Source organism: Choloepus didactylus, chromosome 6 (genome assembly GCF_015220235.1).
Source record: "Choloepus didactylus isolate mChoDid1 chromosome 6, mChoDid1.pri, whole genome shotgun sequence".
Taxonomy (NCBI): Eukaryota; Metazoa; Chordata; class Mammalia; order Pilosa; family Megalonychidae; genus Choloepus; species Choloepus didactylus.
In genome coordinates, this window is record NC_051312.1 from 66,227,898 (window position 1) to 66,247,943 (window position 20,046).

General features: G+C 39.4%; 1 protein-coding gene across 1 annotated transcript in view; it reads right to left on the reverse strand.

Moving 5' to 3' along the window:
- The window catches only part of CALCB (calcitonin related polypeptide beta), a 177,861-nt gene that overhangs the window by 15,384 nt on the left and 142,431 nt on the right, over nt 1-20,046 (reverse strand). The window lies entirely within an intron of this gene.

Consider the following 20,046-nt stretch of genomic DNA (forward strand, 5'->3'; position numbering starts at 1 on the left):
AAAATGTCACTCTTAGCTGCTCTTGGGGCGTTTGCCCTCTCTTAGCCTCTCTAGAGCAAAAGTCTGCTTTCCAAGGTTGTCTCCAAAGTGTCTCTATAAGCTGAAGCTCCTCTCACAGTTCTAGTGCTTTCTTCAAGTGTCCCTCTTAGCTGTAGCTCCTCTTCAAAATGTCACTCTCAGCTACACTGCACTGAGTTCCTTCTGTTTGTCAGCTCATTTATATGGCTCCACTGATCAAGGCCCCCCTGAATGGGTGGGGCCACACCTCCCTGGAAATATCTCATCAGAGTCACCACCCACAGTTGGGTGGGGTGAAAAGAATTACAATCTAATCAACACTGATAGGTCTGCCCTCACAAGATTACATCAAAGATATTGTCATTTGGGGAACATAATACATTCAAACTGGCACACATAGGTTTCACTGAGTTATACAGTCCCAGTCTTTATCCTTCCTCTTTCCTTCTGGTGTCCCACATGCTCCTAACCTTCCTCTTTCAACCATACTCACAGTCATCTTTGTTCAGTGTACTTACATTGCTGTGCTATCATCACCCAAAATTGTGTTCCAAACCTCTCATTCCTGTCTTTTCCTACCTGTCTGTAGTGCTCCCTTTAGTATTTCCTATAGCACAGGTATCTTGTTCACAAACTCTGTCATTGTCTGTTGGTCAGAGAATATTTTAAACTCTCCCTCATATTTGAAGGGCAGTTCTGTCAGATATAGGATTCTTGGTTGGTGGTTTTTCTCTTTCAGTATCTTAAATATATCACACCAGTTCCTTCTTGCCTCCATGGTTTCTACTGAGAATACTGCACATAGTCTTATCAAGCTTCCCTTGTATGTGATGGATCGCTTTTCTCTTGCTGCATTCATGATTCTCTGTTTGCCTTTGATGTTTGATAATCTGATTATTAAGTGTCTTGACATAGGTCTATTCAGATCTGTTCTGTTTGGGGTATGCTGCACTTCTTGGATCTGTAAGAGATGGGGAAATTTTCATTGATTATTTCCTCTATTATTTTTTTCCCTTCTCTGCCCCTTCTGGGACACCCATGACATGTGCATTCATGCATTTCATGTTGTCATTCAATTCTCTGAGATGTTGCCCATATTTTCCCATTCTTTTCCCTATCTGTTCTTTTGTGTGTAGGATTCCAGTTGCCTTGTTCTCCAGTTCCTGAGTGTTTTCTTCTGCCTCTTAAGAGCTACTGTTGTATTTCTCCATTGTGTTTTTCATCTCTTGTGTTGTGCCTTTTATGTCCATAGATTCTGCCAGTTGTTTTTCCAAACTTTCGATTTCTACCTTATGTTCGCCCAGTGTTTTCTTTATAGCCTTCGTCTCTCTATTATATCTTTCCTAAACTTGTTGATTTGGTTTTTGATTTGATTTAGCATATCTCTTTGAATATCTTTAATAGATTTGTTTCATTAAAGTGAAGCAATATCTCAACTGTATCTAGATTGAGGTGTACGTTTGTTCCTTTGACTGTGCCATATCTTCATTTTTCCTAGTATAGATTTTAGTTTTCTGTTGTCTAGGCATCTGGTTTCCTTGGTTACCCTAGTCAGATTTTCCCAGACCAGCATGGATTCAGGTCTCAGAATGGGGTTATATTCAGGGTGTATCTTAGAGGAATTATAGACTTTCCTGTGAGGTTTCCAGTCACTGTGCTTTTCCTAACCTGCCCAACAGGTGGCGCCTGTCAGCCTGTCGCTCCCAACTGGTGGTAGGAGGTTTGGCCTCCTTAGTTTCTGTTTTGGTGGTTTTCCCCCAGGCTCTGGGGTCTGGTTCTGAAGGGAAAGCTGGGCCCCATTTCTTTACTCTCAGAGAAGATACATCCCCTAGGGATTTATCGTCTGCATTTGAATAGTCTCTCTGTCTCTGTTTTCTCTACCCCTGTCTGGGTCAGAGCACTGCAAACTGAAAATGGCTGCAGCTCTCTCTTCTGAGACTCTCAGGTTGAGAGAGAGGAAAAGGGACAGAAAGTCCCCTTTTGCAGTACATGGCCCCCAGTTTCACTCATCAGCCATAGGTAACACCTGGTCTTCTGGGCTCCCCCTCCCGGGACAGATGAGTCTCTTCTGGTTCTTTAAGGTCAGTCATCACTAAAAGCCTCTGTCTGCTTGTTGGGGGTTGTAGCTTGTATTGAGCAGTCCACATTTGTTAATTCAAACCCCAGTTGGAGCTCAGCTGAGCTATATTCACTTGCTCAGAGAGCCTGCCATGGGGGAGGAGGCTCTTGGTGCAGTTCTGCAACTTCTACTTACAGATTCTATGCTGCGATCTCAGGCATTCCTCCCAATCCAGGTTGGTGCATGATATGTGGACAGTCACGGTTGTCCTGCAGCAGTTATTCCAGATTATTTTTTAGTTGTTCCTTGTTGTTTGTTAGTTGTTCCAGGGGACTGACTAAATTCCACTCATCTCTATGCCACCATCTTGCCCCTCCTCTCCTAAAGCAGTTTTGCCTTCATGTGACTTTTGTCCCAAAATATCCAAATTTATCTCATACAGCCACCATCTTAAATTGCTCACTTTTGCCTATCAAGTATTCATGAATGGCTCTGATTGCCAGACCCTAAGTCTTATATGAAACTCTAGTGGCAAGAGAGCCTGGGTAATAATGTTTTAAATATTCTAGCCTCCATAGGAAGGGGTTGGGTTTGGATGGGTATTGAGTGAGTCATAAACAGCCTCACTTGGATGTCTAATAATCCTCTCAAATGAGCCACATACAAAAAGTAATTTTAATGTAAATTTGTTTCTCTTTCACTTTTCATCATAATAAATGATAGCACCAATAACTATAGATTCAGCTCAAAAACTTAGGAATCATCTTTAATTCCTCCTTTTCCTTCATCTATATCCCATCTATCATTAAGTCCTATTAACTCTACTCCCTCCCAATATATCCCAAATCCATCCCAACTCCATCCTCTTCTCTTGACCTCCACTAGGGTCCCTGGTTCAAGCCACCATCATCTCTTGCCTATACTACTGCAGTTATCTTCTAACTAGTTTTCTGGCTTTCACTCTTAGCCTGCAATCTCTTCTCCACATTACTCCCAGAGTCATCTTTTAAAAGTATAGGTCATATTGAATTACTCCCCTTCTTACAACTCTCCAATACAGTTAAAATAAAACTTAAATACTTTTAAATAACTTCTAGGACTTATATAATCTAGCTCCTATCTATTGCTCCAATATCCTTTTGATCCAGTCTCCCCTTACCCATATACTCATCAACTGGCCCTCTGGAAAGTCCTAGAACTAACAATCCAAGATCTTACCACCAAAGCCTTTGCTCCTGTTGGTTCCTCTACCTAGAAAACTCTTTCTGATTTGTCAATCATCCCCTCCTATAAAAATCAAATGTCATCTCCTTAAAAAAGACCTTCCCTGACTACCTATTATGGATTGAATTATGTCCCCCAAAAAGATATGCTGAAATCATAATCCTCAATACCTCAGAATGTGAACTTATTTGGAAACAGGGTTGTTACAGATGGAAATAGGCAAATTAAAATGAGATAATTCTTGAGTAGGGTGGGTCTCTAATCTGACATGACTGATGTCCTTATAAGAAGAGGGACTTTGGACACAGGCAGTGAGACAGAGGGGAGAATACCATGTGATAACCATGGCAGAGAATGTCATGAATTGCTGGCAAGCCACTAGAAGCTAGAAGAGACCAGGAACAGAATCTTCCCTATGGACTTCAAATAAGGCATGACCCTACCAGCACCTTGATTTTGGACTTCCAGCCTCCAGAACTGTGAGACAACAATTCCCATTGTTTTAAGCTTTCCATTTTATGGTACTTTGTTATGGCAGCCCTAGCAAACCAAGACATCACCCTATCTAAAAATCCCTTCAATGTCTTTATGACATTGTTTATGTCATAACATGTCTATGGCCTTTTTTACTTCCTTTATAGAACTTACCACTATCTGAAATTAATCTCAGTTACTGGTTTGTTTACTATTTGTCTCCCTTCCTTCACTAGAATTTAAACTCCTTGAGAGCAGTGTCCTTGAATGCCCCATTACCACTTTATCTCCAGTTCCTGGAACAGTGCCCAGCACAAAGTTTGGGTTTAATAAACATCTGAAGAAGGAGGGAACCATATGCATGCTTACTCTACATTTAGCAGTAAGCCATGTGCTCTACTTAGATAATTATACATGATCTTTACAACAATGCTATGAAGTAGATACTGTTATCATCACCTTCCAGATGAGAAAACTGAGGATAGAGAAGTTCACTACTAGCCCAAGATGTGACCTATAGCTAGTGGGCATAAACGCAGGATTTGAGCATAAACTGTCTGACTTCAGAGCCCACGCTTTAAATATTATGTTTATCTTGTGCCTTTCAAAGCAAGCGTAGACATTTAAGGAGAAGCAGAAAGCTCTTTATAGCTGGCCACCTGAGCTCAACTATGTCAAATAGGTATGGAGAAGAAAGCAAACTCTAGGCAGCCCCAATTATCTCCTAGTGCCTGACCATAGCTGTTAGAGAAGGCTCCTGGAGGCCTATGAGCTATGAGCTATTCAGCCTTTTAACTGCAAGACTCTTTTATGGGCCCTCACATTTCTCTGATCATCTCACATCATCTCTTCAGTATATCTGAAGACCATGACGACACTCTAGAGCCTTTCAGAGAAAGAACCTCCAACCCAAGGGAAGAGCTCCATCTCTCAGCCAACTCTTTCTCCACATTGGGTAGATCACATGGGTCAGAGATGATGTCCGTCTTCCAGAATCCTAGATGGTATAACTGCACCATGGGGGTCCTGAAGGCAGAAGTGTGTCTTATTTACCACTGTTCCCGTGACCTAACACAATGCTTAATAAATACTTATTAAATGAAAGAATGATCCAGAAGGGGTAGGAGTCAGAATTAACCAAAAGTCTTGGCCCAAGGACAGCAAATGTGTTATTCCAATTGAAATCAGATGCACCCTGAGAGGGTAAAGATATTGTGCAGCTTTCTCTCTAGAGATGGACAATGCCAAGAGCAGTGTCTGGCACATAGTAGCCACTCAGCAAATATTTGTTGAATAGATGAATAATCAGTGATGTAAAAAATTTTGTTGCTTGCGTATTTGTTTAGGTTTTTTGTCATCACTGGCTGCTTTGTCAGAAGGATGGCCCCCTGATGGGTATGGATATTCAAGTTTGTGAACTGGAGTTAGGAAGAGCTCTGCATGGTAGAAAACTCTTATGTGCCCTAAGGACAGTCTAGAAGGGAGGAGTGAAACAGTTAAAGTCACAAAACTCACAGAGGTGAAGAGCAAGTGAGAGCAAGTGAGAAAATCTTGGTAGTAAGGGGTTGGGGGTGTACAACAAAAACTAAAAAACAGAAATGCATAATAAGGAAATTTAGCTTATTTACCTGGCAAGCTATGATGTGACTTCTCCCTTGACCCCCATATTTTTAGTAAAAATCAACTACAATTTTTTTCCCTTTTGCAAAACTGGATACTTCTAAGGAAATCAACGAAGGAGTTGAGTTTCATCTCAGAGTCCACATGAGGCAGGATCAAAGACATCACACACCAAGGTTGGAACCTAGAGTGGGAATATATGACCTTTGGGGGAGAGCTTTGATTTACATAAGGCACGAAATGGGTTTTGAGCTGACCCTACCTAGGATTTGTAAGAGGTTGAGAAAGCCCAGGCTAGCATCAGGACAGATACTCACTGGAGGTGTTCCTCACGGTTATTGCCCATCCTTCAGTAGAACTTGGAGTTATACCTTGCCCTTCTCCCCTGTGAGATTCCGTGGGGGTTGTTCACTGGAATATCTTCCTTTCATTGCATCAACCCCCTTGAACTCACCATCCCTGCCCTCAGCTCAGCTTGTGACTCACAAGTACCTTGTAGCAAAAGAAATCCAGTGGAGGGCAAAGTCCTCAACTTACCTTCCTTTTAAAGAGCTCTGATGTTCTCATATGTCATTTTGTAATTGAGATTATCAATTAGTTGCTTCATCTCTGGTCCACTCTTCCTTCTCTCCCACCTAAACTCAACCTCCAGCCCACACAATGGAATTCAACAAAGTGAGGTAACAGTTTTCTGTCTGAGTCACTCTGGGCAATTGCTGTGTTTGGAGAGCACTGTGGGGAGAGCAGCCAGAGCTCAAGCAAGTGTTTCAGCCATCTAAGAACTGCCAGGCAGCCCAAGAGACACTCTCACCTGATGACAGACCAGCTGGATGAGTCCTGGAGGAAATGGTTCCCAACAGCCAGAGGAATAGTCTCTTGGCTCAAGCACAGCAATGCTCTTCTAAGTTAAAAACGTTGTCATCATTCAGACAGCAATGTAAAATCCCTTTACACTGCACTCATATTTCTACAGTCTTCCATCCACTCTGCATATTAAAGACAGGACCCTTCCATAAAAGTTACTGTTCTACCCAAACATTTCTATATAATTGACTGTAAACCTATATAATATATAATGGTTTGTTGGCCCTCAAAGAGCAAATGCAGTGAGGAAGATTTCCAAGAGCTATTTCTCTTTGCTGAGCACTCAGAGAAAAAGTACCAGTGGTTGGAAGAAAGCTTTGTTTTTCTAAAAGACTTTAGTTATTCTCAAGAAATCCCTCTTTATTACCAGAGGGAGGTCATCTCATAGATGCTGTCAGACAGAGAGCAGCAGCCAAGGAGAGGTGTTCAAAGAGGTTTCCAACTAATGCAGCCAGAGGAAAGCTGCCAGAGAAGCAGGGCTCCTTAAGATAAGTTAATTGAAGAATATACTGAGGATAAAAATAAACCCTTTTTTGAAAATTAAAAATGGAGGGATGCTGTATCTAAAATTGCCCTGTTCTGAACAATGACGTTGCCAGGGCTGGCCCTGCAGACCAATGACACAAACAAAGATGTTCTCAGACATGCTTGCTGGCCCTTTCCTCCAAATGTGTCTCTCCCATCTCATTCTCATAGGACTTGCTATGAGGTGTTCATAAAGGTTTCAACTGGGTCATAATCCTGGGCTGGAACCTATGGGATAAAGGACATCTAAATAGGGATTGGGTCAACCTCAAGACAGAGACTGGCAGTGGAGAACTGGGTTGTCCAGCCTAGTGTCTGAGGACTCTACCTCAGATGTTTAAATCTAGAAGCAATCAGTACTGAGTGTCAGCTTGTATTGGTGAAACAGGGATCAGAAACCCACAAAGGGATAGAGCACTCAAGATTCTGAAATATGTCTAGTCATAGTGTATGGATCTAACCCCAATTCCCACTCAGGAACTGGAAGCCAAACCTACCTTTCCACTGTGGAGGTATTGAAAATTTTAAAACTAATGTGGTAGACTGAATTATGTACCCCAATTTAAACATATTCTTAACCTTAATCTTCATTCCTTTGAGTGTGGAATCATTATAAATATGAGCCCTTGAAGATGTTATTTTTAATTAAAGTATGGCCCAACTGAATGACGATGGGCCTTAATCCACATTATTGGAAGCCTTATAAAAAGAAACAGCCACAGAAGCTAGGAAGGGGAGGACACAGCCATGTGATGGAAGGAAGCAATTGAAGCCAAGGAACCCTAAGGTTTTCAGCAAGCCAACACCAGAACACTACTGACCCTGGGAAGAAGCAAGCCTTCTAACCTTCAAAACCATGAGCCAATAAATTCCCATTGCTTAAGTCAACACATTGTGCAGTATATTTGTGATCACAGCTCGGGCAAACTAAAACACCTGGTAATTTAGTACAGAGTAAAGCAGCTAATCAGTGGGGACCCCCATAGGAATTTAGTACTAAGTATCAGGCCATAAGAGAAGTAGGGAGAGCACCAATTTGGTATGATATGACACTGATTCCTAGGTTTAACTATAAGCAAAATATTGATGGTCTGTAAGGAGAGCTTAAAAAAAAGCCTGGCAATGGTAGTTGAACAGCTGGCAAGTGGTCTGAGGAACATGACTTAATTCCAAGCCTCCTGAGGGACACACTATTAAGACATATTCTGCCCCTGATGAGACCATTGTACTCTGGGGATTCACAATCAAAAGGGGCAAACAGGAAATACAAGACAGACACTGACAATGGATTTTTTTTTTTTTTTTTTTTTGCAATTCTTAAAGAAATCAAAGAACAAAACTCAAAAGACCCTAAAAGCTAAACAGCTCGTGGTTGAATTTTAGATACCTAAAAGCCAGTGAGTCTTTGTAAGTTTTTTAAGTCTTGTTTACCTCCCCCATTCCATCCCTAACCTCTTCTATTTTGTCTACTAATAAAGACCCAGGGTTTGGTAATATAACATGCATGCATTGAGTACAAAACAGATAATTCAACAGAAAAGCCCTAAAATGGCCTGGCTTGGTTATTTCCCAGGCATGCAGTTCCTTTGATGTAATATCACTACTACTACTACTACTACTACTACTACTAATATAATAATAATAATAATAGAAAATAACATTTCTTTCACAATTTCCATACTTGTAAGCCAAGGGCTGTCATTTGTTATCGTATTATTCTTCATGACAACCCTATGAGATATGTTCCACTCTTAGTTCCATTTCACATATAAGAAAACTGACGTACAGGAAGATTAAGAAATTTTCCCAAGGTTGCTGCAACTGGATGTGACATATAAAGAGAATTAGCTCATGCAACACTCACTGCAACTACTTTATAGTATAATATCCAGACAAAGAGGCTGGGAAACTAGGACCCCCTCTGGGGTTTCCCTGGGCACCAAACACCAGAGACAGAAGTGATTAGGAGCCTCCCTGCTGGGAAATTGGATGTTATGGCCATGAATGTCAGAGGCAGGTGTTTCTCCTGGAGCAGTTTGCGAAAGGTTCTAGTTTCTGGTCCCCAATGTCATGGGTGCTGAACAGCAGCATTAGAACCAGAGGGATCCCCCAGAATAGTCTTGGCTTGTGGCTGGATGTTTCTCCAATTTGTGTTGTTCTTAGCTGTTGTAGCAACGAGGCTTGGTTCCTTGGCTGTCTCAAAGTCTCTTTAACCTACCCAATCCCCCTGACAAATTTTTTTCTGCTTAAATTAGAGTGAATTTTGTTGTCTATTACTAAAAGCCCTGAATGAGCACTGTGGGATCCAGGGCAGAAACTCAGGTTGAGAGAAGGGAACAATCTTCAATAAAGGGGATTCTTTTAGGCAACAGTTAACCCAACCCTATTAAATCACTGAAGTCTCTGAGAACTATAAAGCACTCCCCATCTGAATAACCCTTCCACATTCTTCCTTCAGATACATGTCCTCCCTCAGGGAAGCCTCCTGTGATTGTCCCCTCTCCTGTTATTTGCCCCAAAGGCAAATATTTTCCCCATCCCAGCACTCACTACTGTAACTGCTTATTTAATGGTCTATAACACCAGCAAAACTATAAGGTCAGGGAGTTTAGAGCCCAGACACATCTTATTCCTCTTGTATTCCCAGCATGTAGCACCATCCCTGATACAAAGCTGGAACTCAATAAATACATGTTGAATAGATGAATTGTAAAACCAATCTTCACAGTGGTGGCACGTAGAAAAGGGGATGGCTCAGGCATTTGAAGGAGGTGTCTCCAGAAGTCCCATTGCCTGTGTTGCTTAAATTTATCGTTGATAAACTCTCTGTATCAGGGACTGAACTTTGGGCAATGGAAAATAGGCAGACCAAGAGTCCTCAGTAATTAGAGGATTTTAATAATAGCAAGAAGTATGCAGTTTAGATGGATCAGTGACAAAGATTCCAAACCTGGACAGCAAAACAAGAAGTTCTGGACAAGGATTAGAAAGGATTTGCAATTCTTCCAATTCATAGGGTTGTCATGAAGAATAATACGATAGGGCTTCACCAATGCCCTAGTGAGAATGTAGAATGTGTATTTCAATACACACTGTAGGAGTGCCTACAGAGTATTTGCAATGGAATGCAATATTTGAAATATGCATGACAAATATTATTTATAATATGAACTGCATATAATATATATTATAAAAGCATGTATATGTAATAACATGGTCAAGCAAATTCTCAGAAGTTCCCATCTTCACATAGTTCATCCTTGCCAAATAAAACTTCTGTTGTCTATAGTAAGAAAAACAATAAAGTAAAATAAAAACCTTTCAAATATTGTTAAGGAGTAATACCTATCTGAGCTAGACCTACCTGAGATCTCAGTTTCTGCACTGAGGTTCTAATTGAGCAGAGTAGGTAAGCATCACCATACAATTCATACATATTCCCACTTCTGAAAGATAAGTGATCTTTATTAAATATGAATTATTGCAGATGACTGGCACTATTTAACTAAAACATATCAACAGTCTATGGTTTTTATTTGTTATATTGACACATGAGATCTCTAAGGATATAAGTTACAGATGTGGGGTGAGTTTCACGAAATGATAGTTCAAGCACCTGAAATGTCAGCTGTCAATGCTGGTAATTAACCTTAATATCTGAATTGGTTGTAATGTGGGAGTCCCTAGTACAAAAACAAACAAAAACCCTCTCCGTATTTCCAAATACCAATTCATACATCTCTCTTCCTCCTTAGATTCTTTTCTAACTTCTACCACTTCTACCCTCCATTCTTACTCACAAACTAAATATAAAATATATCTACTAAACAAAGAATATGAGCTAGCAGTTATTCCTGCTTTTGTTAAGTCTAAAGTTAAACAACTGAATTAAAAAGGCAGAAGAATTCAAATTCCCTGTTCTAATTTTAAAAAATGGCTTAAATTCCTATATGTTCAAAGAAAAAAATAATAAAGTTTTTCAAGAGAAGGTAAAATTAATTTCCAGTAAGTTTTGATATTTAAGTCACAGAAATGAGGCAGGTAATTACATTGGATGTTGGGGAGAGTGGGTTTATTCATTTTTTTGCTTGTATGTATTCCTTGTGAGAAGATAAATCCATAGTCTAATGTGTAATTTGCTCAGTGGATCCATCAGACAGAAGAGAAGGCTTCACTAGAATTATAAGACTTCTAAAGCCAATTTGCCAAGAACCTTTTACGTGGCAGGCACTTTGCTAGGTGCTCTAGGGAAAGCAAGAAGTGTAAATGTTTTATGAGAATGCACGCTGAAAATGTTTTAGTGATAACTCCTGTGGAATATTCTAGGCAGGGAAAAGTCTAGTGGGGTATAGATCTGGGAAAAATCACTATTTCCTGAACAGTTATTACAATTATCTCCATATTCTTGTGGCCACACCAACTTCCCCATTCTTGTGCCCATCCCCAACCCCACGCAAGCAGTCTTAACACAGTTCTGTTGGTTACAGAACCAGGCCACTGAAGCTGTTCGCCAACCCCACCACACACCTACAGATCAAGTAGCTCCAGTACACAGGACATGTTATAAGGCTACATGAACAATTTGTTGATATATGTAAGCACCAACCATACTGGACCTGCAGAGGCTTTGCTTCTCCAGCAGCTGCCTAGAGAGACCTGGTAGCACACCCAGAAGTGCAGGAGAGATAATGCCTCATGGGATTGTCTTAACCAAGGGGAGAATTTGGCCTTTCCAAAGACACCCTACTAAGTCAAACAATCAGCTGTGTTTGTTATCTGCAAAGCTGTGGCCAGTTCAGTAACACACCCCCATATATGCCCTACCTACCTTATTTCAAGTTTTCCAACACTTCTGCTTTTCTGGAATGTAGGCTGTAATTTTTTGCCTCAGATGAGTCCTCCAAGAAAACTATGCTAAGACTGTGTCAACAGTGGCCCTGGGAAAGCAGATCCTCACTATGGGATTTTGGAGTTGGCTTACTCATTGATCTGAAGACAATGGGGACCCCATTGAGATGATAAGCCAGGTGGTGACAAGTCCTGGCAAGCAGACCTTCACAACTACTAAGGCTTTCTTTTGCCTGTGGTCAATTGGGATGAGTAGCAGCAGGAAATTGGGATATTGAGATTATCAAGTGCTATTGCACTTGATAGATAGAATATTGTTTTAGGCCCAGAGAACTCCATATACCCTAGGGGGGTAACTATCTGTCTGTATTGCAACTAATACATACTCTTGATATGAGTTTGTATTCCCTACCCAGCACCACTCCTCAAAGATTTAAGAAAGGCAGATTAATTGACATCCCACACAACATTGCCTTGGACAAAGATATCCATGTTAGGTCAAAGAAGTTCTTTCCATGTACCCATCTCCAGAAGTATGCAGTTTACAGAATGGTGGTATGGCCTGTCAAAGACTCAGATAAGGTACCATCTAAGGGACATTTTTTAGAGTTGAGGTGATCTCATCCAGGATGAAACAGATTCTTTAAGCCAGCATCTTATATATTGTTCTGTACCTTTAGTAGCTTGTAAAGACAGCTAATAGGTGGAGATAAAATTGACATGTCTCACCACTACTTGCAGTGACCCACTGAAATTGTACAATTTTTGCTTTCTGTTCCCACAACCTTAGGTTCTGCTGTGGATCTCATGAAATTCTGATGAACAAAAAGTAGATATTTGGACTGTAAGAATGACAACTGTTTAAATGATAACAACTAAAGGGTGTTGATTGATTGACATCAACCTGGAAAGAAATTTCTAGTGACATGTTATAAGGCTATATTTCAATATTTGTATCAAGGATTTGGATATATCTATTAAACAATTTGTTCAGCAGATATATGTTAAGTACTTAGAGGATGTCCTAGTTCTCAAAGGAATGGATGGTTGTCACCAGATAACTGATGGTGTTATCACCAGAATGAGCATACACTGTTAACTTACCATTTTGGGGAGAGTATAATGAGCAACTTGAGATCTGGGACTTGAGTCAACATCCTTACATTTGAGGATATTCTGGACACTCCAATTTTTATCTATTTTGAACATTCTTGAATTCTTTTTTGTGCTTTGTATACTTCATTTTTTTCCATTATATGAGGATCTGTTATTTTCATAAAGATATTTTATTTCAATAATACACAGACAAGATATCATTGACATCTCTACTTAGAGAAAACCTATGAATGTTACATGTTTAAATTTCTAGGATATTTGAAATATGGTATCTAATAGAAGTTTTAGGGAAAAAAGTAAATAAATCTAGCAACAAAGGAGAAGAACCAGTGAAGCCATTTAATATAAAAGGAGGATCTGAAAAGTGTTAATAGTAAACATTCACTAATGAAATATTCATAGAGGCAGATGTTCTAACTAAGGACAAAGGTCTGTTTAAAGATAATGTCAATGCATACAGTTCAATGGAACTTGTGCACTGAAGAAGTACAGAAACTACCTACAGCAAGTTTCTATTTAAAGAATAGAAAAAAATAAAATAATCCTAAAAGACCCAGCAAAAAGAGTGAATCAAGAATGTCTATGTTAAATAGGTTAGTGGCCAGAAAACTACCAGAATGTCCGGTCTGCAATATGAATAAATGAAAACACCTTCTACTTATTTTGCCTCAAAGCTTTCAGTTAGAGCCTTCCCCCAGAACACAGTTTCTAACTTCAGGTGCCATGGACTACAACTGGAGATAAAGTGTATCAGAGATACAGTCCCTACTGGGCTTAGTGTTGTGATCATAGTGTACAATCTTCAGCTCAAAGGAGGAATATACACTGTGTTCAAACTTTTTAAAGCTTTTAAAAATCTTCACAGACTCTTAGTATAAAAGGGTCACCTTAAAAGTAGGCTATTGGATGTATTCTGTGGAGTAGTGGGATGTTGTATATGAAGAAGTTATCAGAGATCCTGAAAATACAATTCCATTTTGTCCTGCAGCTTTCTGGCAATTACTGGGGAAGATCTGTTCTGTGGGCATGGCAGGGAGAGATAGCTCTCTATGTATATGAAGGTGGCACAATAGCTGGCAGGTGGCAACTACCGTGACTACTCTGCTTGTCCTTTCACACTTTCCAGGTGAGAAGCTATCAAAGACGTGGATACATTGGCTCACTATTCAAGTAAGATCTCACTGTGGTCAATACTTTGGTGTGGTTCCAAATTCAGGCTCAGGTTTAAGCTTTGAAGTCTAGAAACTCAATTATTTTTTCAGTGCACCCAGAGTTGACCAGGCTTGGGGAACTGACTCCCATAAATTGAACCCACCAAAGGTTGATGTATGTAATTTACAATGAAGAATATACCTTCCTCTTTCCAAAGACCAGAATTTTATGTCCACTTTCTGGAGCTCACTCTTCCTCACAATAAGATACCTGAGAAACTGAATTAGTCATCAGGATTTTTCCTGATGAGCAATAAAAATCAAGGTGCAAGAAATTTGGTGGCCAACAGAGATATTTCATCTCATCAATGGCAAAGTCTGATCCTGCCTCATGACAGAGTTTACTTCTCCAGTGATCAGAATCCTCGGCTAGATACAGTGTGTGTGCCCCTCGGATAATACTGAATCAACACAAAGGAATTCTTCCAATTTTCCTTTTTATAGACTTTGTGTGGGATACACCTACAAAACACAACTTCAAAGATTGAAAAAAATTAACTGGGTAAAAAAATTATGTTCCCTTTCAAAGAAACAATGATAATACTATCAGTCAAAGTCACAATTTATGGTGATGATTAGTTGGTGGTTGAGTGATAGAGTAAATGCTAAAATAATTCTGGGTACAAGGTGGAACTGGTTTTCAAACTGCTTAGGTGGACTGGGGGAAGAGGACTATGATGACTTAATGAGATAACTAGCTTTGCATTAGGGGGATGAACAGTCAGATTCAAGAGGAAATGTATGTGTCTTTTGGATTTGTTGTCATATTTTTCTCCACATCTTTTGACACTCATAAATACCATTTGCAGTAATCACACACATTGTTATATCCACCTTTCCTGAATTATTTTGCAGTCTTTTTTTCTGGGCCATCTGAAACAGGCAGATCAATTCTTAACCACTCTTCCTTGGCACAGTGAGACAGCGGAGGGTAGTGCTTAAATGCACCAATAAGTAACTGCAAGTTTATTTTAATGGCATCTTGGAAATCTTCCAAGAAGAAGCAAAAATGCCCTGGGTTCATTTATGGGTCATAATTTGTAATTTGTCTCCAGGGTTTTTAAAAAGAAGTATGTACTTATATTCAGATTGATGGCCCAGCATCTTTAATCCTGACTAAATAGGTTTGGGACAATGTAGAGATGACTAGAATTCCTATGGTGGATGTATTTCCTAAGAGCTTCTTTGAGCCCATTACTCTCAGGGGCTTCACGTAATAAATCACTGACTCTTTGTAATTTCATAAAAAAGAACAGGGCCACAAAATGGATTGTAGGATCCTGTACAACAGCTGAAATGTGATATTACTATTTTTATGATCCCATAACAGGTTTTGTTCATTTGACAAATATTTACTTATATTCTAAAATGTGCCAGGCACTTTTCAGGGTTCTTTATATACTGTAATGTTAGAGCAAGTCTCTGCAGCAGGTATTATTATATCTGTTTTATGCTTGGAATATCCAGGCTAAAAAAGGTCAATTAACATTCTGAAGATTGTACATCTAGTATACAGTGAAGCTAAGAAATGAGTTCTGACTCTGAAATTCCATTTCTGTTCTCTTTTCACCAAATCCAGCTGCTTCTTAAATCAACCAAAAAGGTTTAAAACATTATAATAGTAGCCAATTGGGTATATGCTAAAAATTATCTGTTATGCAGCCTCTGTGGAAAACAGTTTGATGGTTCCTCAGAAAATTAAGTACAGAATTACCATATGACCTGGCAGTCTCACTGCTGAGTAAACAGCCAAAAAGAATTGAAAGCGGTGACTCAAACCCCGATGTTCATAGCAGCATTATTCACAATTGCCAAAATAGAAGCAACCCAAGTGCCTATCACCAGATGAACAAATAAACAAAATGTAGTATATACATATGATGGAATATTATTAAGCTGTAAAAAGAAATGAAGTTCTGATGCATGTGACAACACAGATGAACTATGAAGGCATCATGCTAAGTGAAATAAGCCAGACACAAAGGAACAGATATTATATGATCTCACTGATATGAAATAATTAGAATAAACAAATTCACAGGGTCAGAAACTAGAACATGGGTTACCAGGGGCTGGGGGTAGGGAAAGGGGAGTTAATACTTAGTACAGAGCTTCTGTTTGGATTGATGGAAAAATTTTGGTAATGGATGGTAGTGATGATAGCACAATATTGTGAATGTAATTAACACCACTATTATATATTTGAATGTAGTTAAAAGTGGAAATTTTAGATTGCTATATGTTTTAGGTTGTGTACATATTATGAGAATTAAAGTTTAAAAAAAAAAAAAAAAAAAAAAACAGGACAATACCACACAAGCAGTGTACCCTAATGCAAACCATGGACTGTAGTTAATACCATAATTACAATAAAATTGTTTCATCAATTGTAACAAAGGTATCACACTAATACAAAATAATAGAGAAATAATAGAGAAAAATGTGTGTGAGATAGGGTATACATATGGGAATTCTGTACTTTCTGCATGATTTTTCTGTAATCCTTCAACTTCTCTAATTTAAAAAATCAATCAGTTTTTTAAAGTTATCCATTATACTGAAGAGCCAGCCCAGCACTATTAACTAACAACAAATCTGCCCAGAAAGCAGGCTCCTTCCTCTACCTCCTCACCTGGAACTGCTTGAAGAAACCCCTATGAGAAGGGTGGAGAATGTTTTGGTGGCAGGTGGGTCTAGTTCATCACCCAAGAAAAGCAAACAGGTTGTGCCAGAAGAATTGCTTGATCCTTCTCTAAAACCTTGAATATGTAATATATCCAAGAAGGAGACTGCAATAGGTCTCCACATCTATCTCAAAAGCCTATTTGTTCAATTTTTTAAAATTCCTGGTTTTCTAAATGATTCCAAGGCTGTCGGCATGGTATAGCATATGTTTTAGCACATGCTGTTGACATCCTCTTTGGAGATTGCATTAGTTTCCTACGGCTGCCATAACAGAGTACCACAAACCAAGCAACAACATAAATTTATTATCTCACAGTTTAGAGGCCAAAAGTTCCAAATCAAGGTGTTGGCAAGGCCAAGTGCTCCTTCTGAAGTCTCTAGGGGAAGATCCTCCCTTGCCCGTTCCAGCTTCTGATAGCACCATGCGTTGCTTGCTTGCTTAGGAAGGATTTGGGATCAAACGCCAATCTTTTGCCTCCATCTTCAGACATCTTTCCACTGAGTCTGTGACTCTGTGTCCAAATTCCCCTGTTCTTATAAGGACACCAGTCATATTGAGTTTAGGACCCAACCTAATCCAGTATGATCTAATCTTATCTAATTAAATTTGCAAAGAGCCTATTAACAAATAAAGTCTCAATGTGAGGTTCCAGGTGGACATCAATTTGGGAGGTCCCTAGTCAATGTAACACAGAGATGAAACTGGGATTGCTGGTTTTCAGCATGGCCCTCAATGGTTCAGTTCTCCAGGAATCCCTTCATCCCATCCTTACGTCAACACGATGCTGGTTTGAGGTCCTTTTTTAAATTTCTGGAGACATCTTGGTTCCTGGAAACATCTTGGCCTATGGACATTTACTCAGCTTTATGAGAAGCTATTAAGGATGAGTCAATAAACCAAAGACTAACATTTTTAAACTTTTAATTGCTGTGCAACATTCATTCATCAAAGTACGTGAATCTGACATTTAAATGAGACCTCAGTACATACCAATTCTTTGCTCCTCTCCTACTCAGCTCCCCTCACACTCCACCCTTCTCTTCCCCTGCTCCCTTGCCCATTTCCACCATGAGAAATCAAATTCCTTCTTCCCAAGGAGCAGCTTACTGAGTATAAAAGAGATGTCACCAAATAGACGAGCACTGGAAGTAAAGCCTTTCAACAATAATCAATTCCCTCAAGCCCTGCTACACATTATCTGCCTTTTAATTCCCATTTATGCTCATTTATGATTTTACAGATGTAACTGGTGCTTCACTGCCTTTTTATCTGCTAATAGAAAACTTCTCTTTGCCTCCAATGAAGTTCCCCCTGAGCATGGTATTACTGGGATTTGGGTGTTGAGGAGGGTTTTGTGAATGGTTACAAATAAGACCTAGTAGTTCTCATGAGATATCCTCCACCACTTTCCTATGGCGTCCACCTGGTGATGGTAATATCTCCTACTGCAGCCAATGCTCACAGATGATCTCCATCAAATGGGAACCATCACCTTCTATATGGCCAGCAGCAGTTTGGGAAAACATCCCTGATCCATTTTTCAGTCCACATGTAGTTTAGAGAACTGACCTCACCTCTAAGTTATGGAGTAGGCATAAACGACCTAGGCCTGGCCAGCCAGAGTCCACATCCCTCTTAAAACAATGATTCCTTTAAGGAATCAGTATACAACTTAAGCCAGTCCAATGAAAGTCACACCTGGGACTTTGGTGCAGCTACTCGGAAATCGGTATTCTTTTTCTTTGGGGATTATTAGCTGAAACTAAAATGGATGCCTTCACCTACAGGCATGCAGCTTTATCACCACACTGGGAAAAATCTGCTGAGAAAGAGCTAACAAAAAGGAAAGCAGAGTCAAGATGTAGATAAATAGAAACAATCCATTGACATTGTTTCAACCCTGGATCCATCCATGCCTGAAGGTAGGCTTATGCCTTCAACTTCCCAGTAATATTAGTCATTAAGTTTTTTCCTTTAAACTACTCTGAGATGGGCCTCACTTATAACTACAAGACTTCCAACCAGTACCCTTAAATAATTGTACCTAATTTTGGTTTTTAAAGCCTGAAATTTGATACCAAAAATGAACCTGTCAAATACCTACAGCTCTGTTAGTAATGGAATTTACTATTTTCCATCTTTTCACCCAAAAGGGTTTCCCTCTATTTGAGAGTCTGCACCAGATCAGGAATGATTCCTCCTCTCTGGGTCTGACTCCATTTTGGTTTTTAAGACACTTTTAGATAGAAATTTCAGGACACCAGGAGAAAGAAACAGGACAGAGGGTTTCACATGCCCTGTTATTGCATATTAAATATAATGTCCAATAATCCTTTGATGTCATCTTCTTAGCATTTAGCTCTTTGCCTGAAGGTAGAAAATGTCAATTATTTAGGCAGCCCTGAACCCCAAGCTGGACTGCTTATTCATTTGGGTGACAAATAACCTTGGGTGGGGTGTCTGAAGCCTATAGCTGAGCCTCTGTAGGAAATTTCTGAGTTATTTCTATAGCACAGTGGAAGAGGTGCTCTGACCTTTAATTAAATTTCCTGAGATTGAAAGCAGAGGATAAATTCTATCCATAAACTCTCTTAAATTTAATCCCATTGAAACCTTGTCTGGTTGTAGTCCTCACAAGAGGAATCCAATTTGATCTTAAATAAAGGAAGTCAATTCCCCTAAATATAAGGAAACTTTCTCAATCCTCCTCAGAACTACCTGTAGCAAGTTGTTGTTGTTAATACTTTCAGAATTAAGTTTGTCAAATTTATAGCTCTTTATTTGGGAAAGGGGCTCATTTGTTATTTGTTTATTTGTTTGTTTTTAAGTTTTCAATTTGAAATAATTTTAGACTCAAAAGAAGTTGCAAAAATAGTACAGGGAGTTCCCATGTCCCCTTCACCAGCTTCCCCCAATGACAAAACCAGGAAATTGACATTGGCACAATAATATTAACTAAGCTACAGAACTTATTCAGATTTTACCAATTTTTACACATACTCATTTCACCCAGGATATGTTTTGAAAACATAGATATCTGTCTCCACCCTCACCCCAGCTTCTGCTTCAACTGTTCTGGGGTAGAAGCTGGGCATGAATATTTTATAAAAATTTCCCCAGGTGATTATACATCCAGGATTGTGAACCACTAGGTTAGAGAGAGTCATATATTCAATAAGGTGAGCTAGAAAAATTCCTAAGCAAAGGAGTAGGATTAGAATATGTTATGTATTTTCTCTCAGAACAAATAGATATTTTACAAAGTCTGCAGTGATCTTCGTCCTATGACCCTAAGTCTTCCATAATTGAAGAATAATGATTACAAACTTATTAATGACCTATCTCCCCTTGAGAAGTAAAGGTATTACATGGCAGTACAATTGGATATTCAAATCCCCAGA